The 12,492-nt window shown below is 43.9% G+C and overlaps 1 protein-coding gene across 4 annotated transcripts in view; it reads right to left on the bottom strand.

The window, feature by feature from the left end:
- The window catches only part of BANP (BTG3 associated nuclear protein), an 85,469-nt gene that overhangs the window by 14,111 nt on the left and 58,866 nt on the right, over positions 1-12,492 (bottom strand). The window lies entirely within an intron of this gene.

Raw genomic sequence — 12,492 nt, 5'->3', positions numbered from 1 at the left:
TCCTGCTAAGAAACAAGAGCCATTTGGGGCATGAATGAAGCCAAGGTAATCCAGCCTTCTACTTCTCTTTACTTATAGGGATGATAATGGGAAACATGTGTACATCCACGATTAGTGTTTTTTTTTTTTTTAATTTACAGGATTTCCCCCCATTTTCCAAAACAATTATCATGACAACAAATCTCACTTAAAACAGCAGGAAGAGGCAGTGGGCTGCTACTGGAGCCTCAAAGAGCCTGCTGATATGAACCTGGTTCTCTCTAGCACCATCGATTCAATAAAACTTCCTAGTAGGCAGATGCGTGTGTAATCCACATCTGCAGGCACAAAAGACACCATTGGGAATAGAGGAGATTTACACAGACTTCACATCCCTATGCACGCATGCTGTTGGCGGAAAGTTAAAGCAACCTCAAGCTTTGGTTGAAGCCAAAAGAAACGGATACTGCACCAACATGGATGTGATTTAGAAGAATAGGTCTATTTTTCATCCAATAGATAAAGCTTTTTAAAAAGCCGAGGTCTTTTAACTCTCAAATGTATGCGCTTTGCTTTCTTTACTTCATTATTTTAGAATTTGTGGTGCTTCAGATAAAATGGTTCACTGACTGGAATGTGGAAAGGAATGGAAGTTCCTCGATTGAACGATAGGACAGAGTACCCGAAAGGTTCAGCTACAAGGACCTCACATGTATTTGGTAGTTTATTGCTCGTTATTATGCACTTTACCCCACACTGCCGTCAGTCGCTTCCTAATGGACAGCCTTAGAAATGAATTAAATCCCTAGTATCATATAAGTATTTCATGTTAATCTTGGATTGTTGTTGCGATTCCCAAAGGAACTTTCATTTAGCTCTTGATCTAGGAAGCAAAATTACAGATCATGGTTTATAGGAAAACAATAGTGGAGATATACGTACAGATATACATACATACATACTTACATACATACATACATACGCACACATCCACATTTGTATGCATGTGAGAATGAAGACAATTAGCAATCAACCATGAAATATAGATTATTGTATTTCAGATGGATGATTAAAAGAGACTGGGTTGGATTTTAATTTGAAATAATGAAAGCTGAAATAATGTTAAATCATTTAATTTGTTTTCTCAGAATTACTGAGCCAGACAACGGTAAATACTTAAAATGGTTCTTTTAAGTTGAATTGCTGGAAAACTTACATTGTGGCATATTTTAATGAGACTGATTCTTTGTTGCTAGAAATTGCTTTTGTTTTGAAAGGCTGTATAGAAATGCTGAAATAAATAAGGGGACTTCATTTCAGTTGAGTCCAGTTGAGCAATTTCCCATAGGTGATTAGAGAATTAGTGTCTCTGCTGTTAATAAGCCTGCGGGCAGCTGTTGTAACAGTATGTTCGTTTTTTCTGGCATGCTTGTTTTTATCTCACTTAATGTAATTTATTGCATTTAGGATTCTGTAGGGAAAAACTAATCATTTTTGTTTGGATCCTGCGACTGCTAATTTTGCCAAAGGGAGGAAGGAAGAAAGGAAGGAAGGAAGGAGGAGAGATTCTTTTGCAGAGATTCCTCATTTCTAGAAAGAAGGAAATGAAACAAATGCTTGACAGGAAATTTACTTTTTAAGAGAAACTGAGAAAAGCGCATTTAAGATCTTGGAGAAAATGGATAGCTGTGGTCAAAGAACCCGTAATTTCTTTTAAATGGGCTTCGGTAGAGCTTTCAGATTTGATGGGCGTGTCCAGATAGGGAGTTCCATTCAGAACTGGTCCATAGGCTTCACTTCCTACGTCTGATTTCATGCACCACGTTAAGCTAGAACAAGTCTTATGTATTTATGGCTTGAAACGGAATGTAAACCATTCATTGTGGCTTATGCATATTACACAGACCCACTCCTAACGGAGGGCATCGAAGGAGGTGCTCGTGGCTTGCAAACGAAGTTGATCATCCAGGAAAGAATCTTCTGTTGCTCATTTCAAAAGAGTTGATTCGAGAGGGGATCTCCGGCCTGGGACCCATTAAGCCTGGAGTGAGCAACTTTGGCCCCTTTGTGATCTAGCTCGGGAATTCTGGGAATTGATGTCCATGCGTCGTAGAGGGGCCAGGGCTGCCCATCCCTGCATTAAACCAAGGGATGAAAAAAAAAAAAAGGTTCCAGAGTGGGCTCTTATGGTTGAGGGTCACACTGCATTTTGTGTGATTAAACGGATGGGTGTAACCACCCTAACATTTCTCAGAAACTAGGATTAGACATAGCTGAGATATAAACAGCCTGTGGGAATGGGGGGAGGTGGGGGGGGGGAAGGATGAAGTATTCGAAGTTGCAGGATCCAGTCTGGATCGGTCCCTGGGACAAGAGTCTTAAACTTCCAAGCTTTCAGATTCTGCTGGAGCCCATCCTCGAAGTATTCCAAGTGTGGATTTGTTAAACAAAACTTAAATAAATGTGTGTGTGTGTTTCCCAGTTGATGATATTCAGCAGTTTCCATCCATTAACCCTGAAGGTAGGTGGCAATTTCTCATGCTCTTAGGGAATTTATTAAAAACGGAGTCAGATGCAGTCGTGAAAGCATATTTGTGCACCCTGGCTTTGCAATCAAGGACAGCTGAACTCAGGTGAACCTGAGAACGAAAGCTGTTGGTATGCTATTGCTTTCCTTGGATCTCAGGGCTGATTCACAAGTCTGCTAAAACAAGACCCAAGACATTTTGCAAAGCAACTTGACTGTCGCAATAGGAGTTCTGGACTCCGGGCCTTTGCTGAAATGCTGGCAGCATCCGCGTGTTGGCTCAGAAGTGAATGCTGTGCATCCCAAAACATACTCATAAATTTCAGAAATGGCTGTCCAGAGGAAAAACTGAGCCTCCCCTTCCCCACGCAGTAATGCTGATTGATTTCATATGTAAATTAGATCATCATACCTTAAAGGCTTTCGGTCAACAGCAACAGGCAGCAGCCGAGGGGCCTGATGCTGTTGGATTTGTTTTAAAAAGTTGTTGGAGATGGGAATGGAAGATTTTTTTCACACTCAGGGAGCAAGTTTTTCCTTATAAAATAAGTGATATTTGTGTGTAATCCCCAAGACTGTATTTTCCTTCCTTCCTTCCTTCCTTCCTTCCTTCCTTCCTTCCTTCCTTCCTTCCTTCCTTCCTTCCTTCCTTCCTTCCTTCCTTCCTTCCTTCCTTCCTTCCTTCCTTCCTTCCTTCCTTCCTTCCTTCCTTCCTTCCTTCCTTCCTTCCTTCCTTCCTTCCTTCCTTCCTTTTTTTTTGTAAAAGTATCCTTAATGGCCCAAGTCTATTGGGATTCTCAGTCCTCCAGGTCACGGTTATCCCAAAGGTGCTTTTCCGAAAGGCAACTGGACTTTCTTTGTTTTTCCTTGAAGACGTTTTGCTTCTCACCCAAGAAGTTTCTGAATGAAGCTTCTTGGGAGGACAAGCGAAGAAACCTCTTTAAGGAAAAACAAAGACTCCAGTTGCCTTTTGAAAAAGTCCCTTTGGGACTTAATGGCCTGCAAACGCCGCTTTCCAGATTCCCTTCCATTGCTTTACCTCTTCCAAGGTATCCTGTCCAAGGGAGGTGGGAAGAGGGAAAAGGTACCGAAGACAGAAAGAGGGAAGGAGGGGAGGGGAGGGGAGGGGGGAGGGTTGTCTGTCTGGAATCCGAAAGGGATATTATTTCCATTACTGAGCGACTGAATTTTGTGAAGAAAAAAAAAACGTTGACATTCTTCCACGCGCACTCTCGCCTCTCGGTGAGCAAAATGGAAGGCAATAAAAGCCACTGGAAACGCCTCTTGCGCCAGATCCTTCCCCAGCACAAGAGCCTCCCCTTCTTCCTCCCACCATCTCTGCCTCCTGATCGGATGAGTGGCCCAAGTGGCCTTTAAAAGTCTCTTGGCTTTGGCCTCCCTCTACTTGCCCTGCAGACCACGTCCATCCCTCTGCATTTTTCTCACACATTTTCCCCGATACACCCTCAGGCCTGCCAGAGAGGAAACCATTAGGGCTGAAAGGGAGCCACTGCGAGGGATCGGACAAATTCTTGGCAGGGTGTGTAAAATAACAGGAACTTGCCGTGACTGCAAGGTTAACCTTACGCTCTACTGGGCTCCATTATTTCCCCTCAGATCCTGCGAATATAAGGGTAACTCTAAGAAAGCCGAGGAAAGCAGACATCTGATTGGAAATGGTTTCTTTTTCTTCGCCTACGCTGGCCGTATAGGAATATTTCCGTAGCCCTTTCGCTGGGCGGGTCTGATGCTATATAGCCTCCCCTAATCCTTCTTTTCAAACATGCTCTTATACTTGGACGATCCGCTATTCCTCCAGAGAGCATGATGGGCTGGAATACTGGAGTAGAGGAAGTCCGGGGCCACATCACTGTCTTCTCAGCCAGGAGCGGGAAGCATTTTTATACTGAATTAATAAGAGTGGGCCATGATTTTCAAGGGCCTGAGTCATGCCCACATCTGTGGTAAAATTCCTGTCTACGTGTGGCTGTCTGTGCGGCCAACGGGGCAACGTTTGAAGTGGCCTGATTCTGTTTTCTGCTGTACTGGTGTGAAAGTAGGCCATGCCACCCACTTGGCTGCCCAATCCCCCCAATTTCTGGCATAATTATTCAGGTGACCTGGAATCCCGGCCTCATAGGATTGGCAGCCACCCCGGAGAAGCGCTCAGGAAGCGAAATGGCATATTGAGAAGAGAGGACGAAGCCTGGTTGACAGGAAAGAAGTATGTCAACCACCGAATGACATCTGAGAAAGATGCCCACGGGCTGGAAGAAGCTGCCAGAATTGACAGGTGTGTGTCCAGGGCGAGCAGCTCTTCATCCTTGCCCTTCTATGCTCCCCCTGGATCAGCCCTGCTCCAGATCGCAGGAGTTGAGTCTAGATATTCAGAAGACAAGAAACGGATACTGAAATATACTTCAGCCCCGCTCTATCAAATCCTTACCTAAAGGGCCAGAGAAGGATTCAGAGGAGAATGTCAAGGGTGCCTAAGATGTGCAGGCTCGTGCCAGAAAGCACACTGCGAACTCTGCTCGGGCTCAGTGAAGTTGGCAAACCAAACTGGAAGGAAACGTTTGTGCTATTTAAGCAGCAAGGACTTTATAACACAACTCGGGGTGTCCACGCACCCTGAGAACCTAGAGCAGAAAGCTGGGCTGGATGGAGACACGTCCACGTAATCCACGCTGTGGAGAGGGATGAGGAGCTCACAGGCAAGAGTATTTCTACTTTAAAAAAAAATACTACCATAGTAAACCTTTGCCTTGAAGAGAAGCAGAGAAACTGAATACATCGTATAAATACAATGCAGCGGGCAAGACACGAAATGTGAAGAATAACAGCATTAAATTTTTTATGATGTACCAACCCATCGCTCTGCTCAGTTCAGCCTTTTAAACAAGTTAATCATCCACCCCATCCCAGTTTTGTTGTCCTTTGGGGCTGCATAAAACCAAGGGCCAAAAGTATAAGGCAGAATTCAACATGGTCCTCTTTGGCGTGGATTTTTCTGGGATGTTTCTTGGAGTTGATCTATCCGCAAACCCTTCATTTATACCTTTCCCATCTGCAATTGATATTTCCCATTTCTCTGAGGAGGGAAAAGGGTTTTTTTTCCCCTGATCATGCCACGATATACTCCAAGCCCCCTATTTTGTTGCGCCTCCAACAAATGATAATTTTGTAAGGATAAAAATGGCAGAATGAATTGGCTAACTGGAGGCAAACAAAAATAATTATTAATAACAGATTACTTAAAAACAAAAATAAAAGATTGCTGTTGATCTATTTGGCCCCCTTGATTGATCCGTGCAGTTGATAAGGGGGCGGCCGGAGCTGGTTCTCCTGTCGACGCCGCTGCTGGAGTTTGATCCCAAAGCAGGCAGGAACTCTTACAAATGGCTTCTCGGGTGAACAGCCGGGGACTGCTAATAAAATACATTGTAGAAACGGCTTATTTGCAAAGTGCAAATATTAGCACAACTTTAGTGCTGCAACCCTGACCTCGAAAAAAATATTGTTTTAAAGGAAATGTTTGAATTTCCACGGGCCCAATTGCTACTGCAGCCTGTGATGCTGGGCTTATGGCCGGCTTCCAGGACAGATAACTTGCTGGTTTTTGGCAGCCCCAGGCGGGCAGAGGGGGACGAAAGGGGTGATGAAGACAGCCCTCACTTTAACTGCCCGTATGTTCTCTTCCCCTACAACAATGAGCAAACATGCAAGCACGCTTTTGAGTCTTCGAGGGAGTGGGCAGAAGTAGCCTTTCGCCATCGTCTCCATGCTGAACGGTAAAAACACAGAAGTAAATAAAGATAAAGGTTCGTGCCTAGTCATGTCCCGTTCTAGTGGACGATGCTCATCTCTGTTTCTTAGCTTCTGTGGTCATGCGGCCAGCATAGCTGTGCACCAAGTTGCACATGGTAAGTTGTTACCTTCCCACCAAAGTGATATCTACTTATTGACTCGCAATTGCATGCTTTCGAACTGCTAGGTGGGCAGAAGAAACTGAGGTAAGTATTGGGAGCTCACCCGGTCACGCGGCGCTTGGGTCTTGAACCTGGGCTTCCGGCTAACAAGCTCAGCCTTTTTAACCCCTAAGCCATCACGCCCCCATAGAAGTAAATTAAGACTATCCAATGGGAGAGAAAAATCAACACCACACCCATTGTCATTGTACGGGGGAAGCCAAGCACATTCCTGATATCTGAAGAGGTTCCATGGTGGGCCTTTTGCTTCCCCTTGACTGCCTGCTCGTCTCCATCCATTGAGATTCCTCCTTCGCTGGGAAGCTTTAGAGAGAAGGGCAGATCCTGAGCACAGGATCTTTTTGCAACCACAAAGCATCCCAAGTGGAAGTGACGCCAAGGATGACCACAGCTACTCTTGATTCTGCTCCTGCCCATTGCTGACATTATCCCTTGGAGGACGCAGCCCTTGAACGTAAACTATTTCCTCACGCCTTCCCTGAGGTTGTAGCTAAGCCTGCTTAACTACACGCACATGAGATTTGGGGATCTAGGAATGTGACGCCCTGCTGTGGGACGCTCTGTGGACCTCGCTCTAACCTTCCGTGCACCCCAATAATAAATCACCAGCAATTTGATAGTTAAAAGAGTATTCAGCCTGGGCATTTTTCTTTAAAATCCAGCCTGTGATTTTCAAAAAGCCAACTTTTGAAATACCAAATAAAATATTAAGCTGCCCCTTGCATCTTTGCTTATTCCGGGAGGTTAGCAAACCCAGCTGGGTCTCAGACTGTCATCAAAAAGGCATTTTACAGCCAGGCAGCCAAATGTCTAAAAATAAAGGAAGAGTTTGCTGCTGGAGGATAATTTTTCGGATCCTGCAATCGGTAGCAGCTTTAGAAAAACAATCTGTGAAGAATGAAATGCTCGGACGGAAGACCACACAGTTCTTTTAAAGCAACACTTTGCTTTTCCCCCAAACATAATGCAAATAACTGCCTTCCGTGAATACCTCCCTGGTGTGTGAGGGTCCAGGAGATGGGCCTTTTCTGCTGTGGCCCCCGGCCTCTGGAATATCCCCCCCCCCCTGCTAGAGAGGAGCTCTGCCCTGGTCTTCCTGGCCTTCCAGAAGAACCTGAAAAGACGGCTCTGCCCCCTGGCCTGGGATCTACTACAATGGGGCGGGGGGGGGGGAGATGGGGTTGACAAGATCCTTGCTCCCAGGCCACCCATCGTCTTGGTTTATAGCTCTTCTATTTTTCCAAATTCTAATTGCCTTGAATTACCATACTTTTTTTTATTTACTTTTTTATTATATTGTTCCAAAGTCATTATGTCAGTGAGATTGGGAGGGCATAAAATAAATAAACCAACTGTCTGGAGCAACGGACGGTTATCATGGAAGACATCTGATAGCAAGTTTATAGCCTTGTAATATTCCACTTTCCCCTTGGAAAATGTGAACGGTTGAGCTCAGGTCAATATGCCACAGCTGTGAGAGGGACAAAGGGATACAAATGACTGTGCTCTTCTTCCACTCCAATTTTTGTAAACAGAGGCTTTGTGTGTAATCATGTCTATGTCCTACGCTGGTCAAACTGCTCCGTCCCAAAAGTAATTCTGGCCCCAAAGGTGCTCGATTTTTGTTTATTAAACCTTTGGAGTTTATGACAGGAAGTCTCAAGAAAAGACCCTCACTTCCTTCCAAAGTTTGCCAACAGAATCCTTCCTGAAATGCATCCAAGACAAATTTGTTTTATTTCGAGGCAACCATCTAAACAGCACTACAGAAGAGGGCTCTGTCTTAATGCGCAGAGAGCCGCACTGGATCAACATGTAAACCTTCGCAGCACTCCAGACAAAATACTCCAAACACAAAAGTGTGGCTCAAGTTTTTTGCTTCGCTTCTTTCACAGATAAAGTAATGGAAAATCTGGTAGAGTAGGGAAAATGCTCTCAAGCAGCCAAGCACACACTTGGTGTGCAGAGGCCCCGGGTTCAGTCCAAGTGTATGCAGCGAAAAGGATCGGGCAAGAGAGATGGAAAATATGTGCTGGACCTGCAAAAGCCATCGCCGGTCCAAAAAAACAAAAAACAAATACCGTCTTCAGGATGGATCCCTGAGCTAAATGGATAAATAATCCGAAGTACCCATGTCTTCAGCAAAGCTCGTCTATTCCTGCCCACTTTCCATTTGTGATGGTTCTGTCTACCCTGGTGTATCTCAACCGTGGCAACTTTAAGATGGGTGGACTTCAACTCCCAGAATTCCCCAGCCAGGCTCTCGTCTGATCTGATTCAGACGATATATTCAGTGATGGGTGGACAATGAGAAGAGATTACAGTTGGCTTCATGCAGGCCATACACTATGCCATCCTACTCAGAATGCCTACAGCCTTTGGAAATCTTTAGATAGAATGATGCAGAGGAGAAGCTGGCTGTGTTGCTGAAATCCTTCAGAACTAGCACAGTGTCTTCATGCCATCCTAACTGGACCCCAAGGGTGCTTTTCCAAAAGGCGGTTGGACTCTTCTTGGTTTTTCCCTTTGAAAACGTTTTGCTTCTCATCCAAGAAGCTTCTTCTGTTCTGGTCAGCAATAGAAAGGCTTATATTCTTCCCAGCCGTCTACTCTGAAGGTCAGTGTTAGCTCTCTGAGATTTGTTGAGGCCACTTGGGGGCTTATCTATCTCCTCAGAGTCACCTGAATCAGAGTGTAAATGGGTGTGGAACAGTAGTTCTTCAGTTAGAACTGGAGAAGCTTCTTGGATGAGAAACAAAATGCTTTCAAGGAAAAAACCAAGGAAGTCCTGTTGCCTTTTGGGGAAAAAAGCACCTTTGGGACAACCTGGATGAGTGAGAAGCTCTGTAGACATTCTGATTAAGCCATTGTCAAATAGCCAACTAAGCCGTAACAGCAGTTTAAAAAACAAATCGGGGTGAAGGTAAGCTGCCTCTTTGGTTTTTGGTTTTGTCTTTATCCATAACTATTTTCAAAATGTTATAGAAGCGCTAGGAGAGGATGAGACATTGAAACGATTTATAAAAAGTTCATGATGAAGTACACTACGTAGGAATGAAATGAGCACTGTTCTGCAAGGAAAAGAATGTTGCTTTTTATATAAAAAACCCCAAACAAATGAACAACAGTACATCAATTAATATAATCCTAGCTTGGCAAATGGCTGGAAACTGATGCCCTTCTTTCCTCCCAAGACAAATGTGTTCTTCATTTTCAGAATGTTCTGTTATATTTTAATTAACAAGAAGATATTTCCCATCAAACAACCTCCCCTGCATTAAAAAAAAGAGTCGCCAATTATTTCATGAGAAATATTATCCCTAGAGTTTCTTGGATGCTCACAGAAGTTTCAGGATTTGTCTACTTTGGAAATTAAAAAGGTGAAAGAAATTAATTGGAATATGTATGCTATTATTGGCTTTGAAGAAAACACCGCAGCCTTTAACCAAGAAGGTCAGTTACTATCAGCCCCACCCCTTGGGAGTGTAGCTGCCATAATCTTGCATTATGAGTCAGATTTGCTGCACCTCAATACAAATCAGAAACTAACCCAAGATAAATAAAAAAGGCTTCCTTCCTTCTTCCATCTCTCCCATCTCTGTCCTTTTCTCTTTCCTTCTTTTTTCATTAATTCCTTTCTCCTTTCCTCTCATTATTCTCATTTGTCTCCTTCCTTCCTTCCTTCCTTCCTTCCTTCCTTCCTTCCTTCCTTCCTTCCTTCCTTCCTTCCTTCCTTCCTTCCTGTGCACTTATCCTATGCATCCGTTCTGCCATTCCTCCCTGAAATTACTTCACTATATCACGTAGAATCATAGAATCTCATGCTATAGAACAGAGGTCTCCAACTTAGCAACTTTTAAGACTTATGAACTTCAACTCCCAGAATTCTCATAGCTGGCTGGAGAATTCTGGGAGTTGAAGTCCACAACTCTTAAAGTTGCCAGGTTTGGGGACCCCTGCTATATATAATAACACAGGTAATGCTGCATGACACACATAAAATATAATAAAGTCATAAATTGTGTGGGATTTTCTACACAAATGGTTTGGAAAAAGCAAACACCTAATTACGTTAGCATTGAAACCTCTCTTAAATTGCTACCATGAGCATCCTCAAAACTGTGCGGTGCATAACCCAGGCACCCCGACACAACAGAAATGAAAACGTGGCCATTGGGATTTGGGCCAGACTGGAAGCCACATCAGACATTAAAGAAGTAAAAGACAGTGGTGAAAGCAGAGAATCCAAAAGTCAACTGGAAAGACTCGTTCAGGCCAGAGGTTCTTCACTGTTTACCTGCTAAGCCATTTCCAAGACCTAAAATACAAACTGACCCCAAAAAAGCCCCCACAGTAGGAGAGATTTGGTTGCTCACTCCGCCTTCCTGCAATATCAATATAGCAGCAGCCAGTGGATGGGTCGTCCTGCACAGATCAGATTTGGGCAAAGCATCTATGCTGTTACAGAAATGCTAAGCGACCCCATGGCGGTACAGTTTGTAACACCGCAGCCGGTTTGGGAAAATAAGTAGCTGTGCCTCCGTATCTTGGAAGCAGCCCCAGCCCCAAAAGATATTAGAGTAGGACGTGTGCTCGTGCGCTTTCTCGTGTGGAGCAAGTAGGGAAAGAGGCAGAATCACTAACAGCACGGGGAAGCCCAGGGTCAGCTGCAAAGGCAGTTCAAAAGGGCAGGGTGGGATTCAGAACTTGAGAGGTTTCAGTCTTCGGGGCAACAGGGAGAGGGAGCTGCACCTCATTACTGAAAAATGTCGAGGGTAACGATTAGCGTTCAAGAATGAGAAAAATCTGCCAGCGCACACAAAGGGTGAAGCGATTTCCCCAAGAAAAATACAAATGGACAGTTTTTATGATAAAAGGGGAGTTTTTATGACAGGTGCACATTTGTAAAGAGATGGAACCTGGGCTGAGAAAAGCACTTTTGAAAGCAAAGAAAATGACTCTCCGTTCCCTGAAAAGATGATTGTGCCTTATCACATCTTGCCTTATTAAGTCCACAGCAATATTAAAACAAGGTTTGAGTGAATAAAGAACGAAATACACTTCGTATAAAGAATAGATCCTTCAAATTACTGTTAATATTCCTGGTTGTGTGAATAGGATTTCTATGGACCGATACGTCCTCTCAGTACAATGCCCCCAAAATGAACAAATGAATTAACCAGTGATTATCCCTTTCCAAAAAGTTATTTAGTCTGCCAACCCCGTGGGCTTTGTCACACCCAATTAAGCCACCTGAAAGGTAGCCATAGCAATAGCCCTTAGACTTATATACCGCTTCATAGCCCTCTCTAGCAGTTTACAGAGTCAGCCTCTGGCCCCCAACAATCTGGGTCCTCATTTGGCCCACCTCGGAAGGACGGAAGGCTGAGTCAACCTGGAGCCGGTCGGAATCGAACTGCCAAACTGATGGCCGGTGGCAGTCAGCAGAAGTAGCCTGCAATGCTGCTTTCTAACCTCTGTGCCACCATGGCTCATTACACGGATAGCAGTGAACACTTTCTATGGAATTAGCTACGTGCATCCAAAGCAGTAGGGATTCTCCAGAGCACAAGTAAGAATGCAGGAAGTTTGCTTGTGCATTAAAAAATGAAATCTGCCCCATATGTATTTTCTATATGTACATATCTCGAAAGAAATATGGGAGATCTTTGCCTGGGGGAGGGAGGGAGACACTTCAATAAAAGATATTTGAGGTGACACCACAATGAATTATGGCTTGGTTCTGCCTTCCTAGAAGGCTTGAGGCTAGATAACCTTTGAGGCATAGACTTCATGAGTTAGAAAATGGAGTAACTGTATTTAACATCTTTCTGGCATCAGAAAGTGGGAAGGTTATACAGGCAGCAAGAATGAAAACAAAAATCATAGTTTCTCAAAACATGGTTCTGTCGTGATTATTTAGAAGTATTAAGAAGTAATTAAGATTTAAAGCATGCTTAAACGTTAATAATAGAAGATCACTGGCTGAGATTTTTT

Source organism: Pseudonaja textilis, chromosome 11 (genome assembly GCF_049901715.1).
Source record: "Pseudonaja textilis isolate UNSWEBS1 chromosome 11, rPseTex1.2, whole genome shotgun sequence".
Lineage (NCBI taxonomy): Eukaryota > Metazoa > Chordata > Lepidosauria > Squamata > Elapidae > Pseudonaja > Pseudonaja textilis.
Note: the sequence above shows the minus strand (reverse complement) of the source record. Positions and strands in the feature narration are given on the sequence as shown.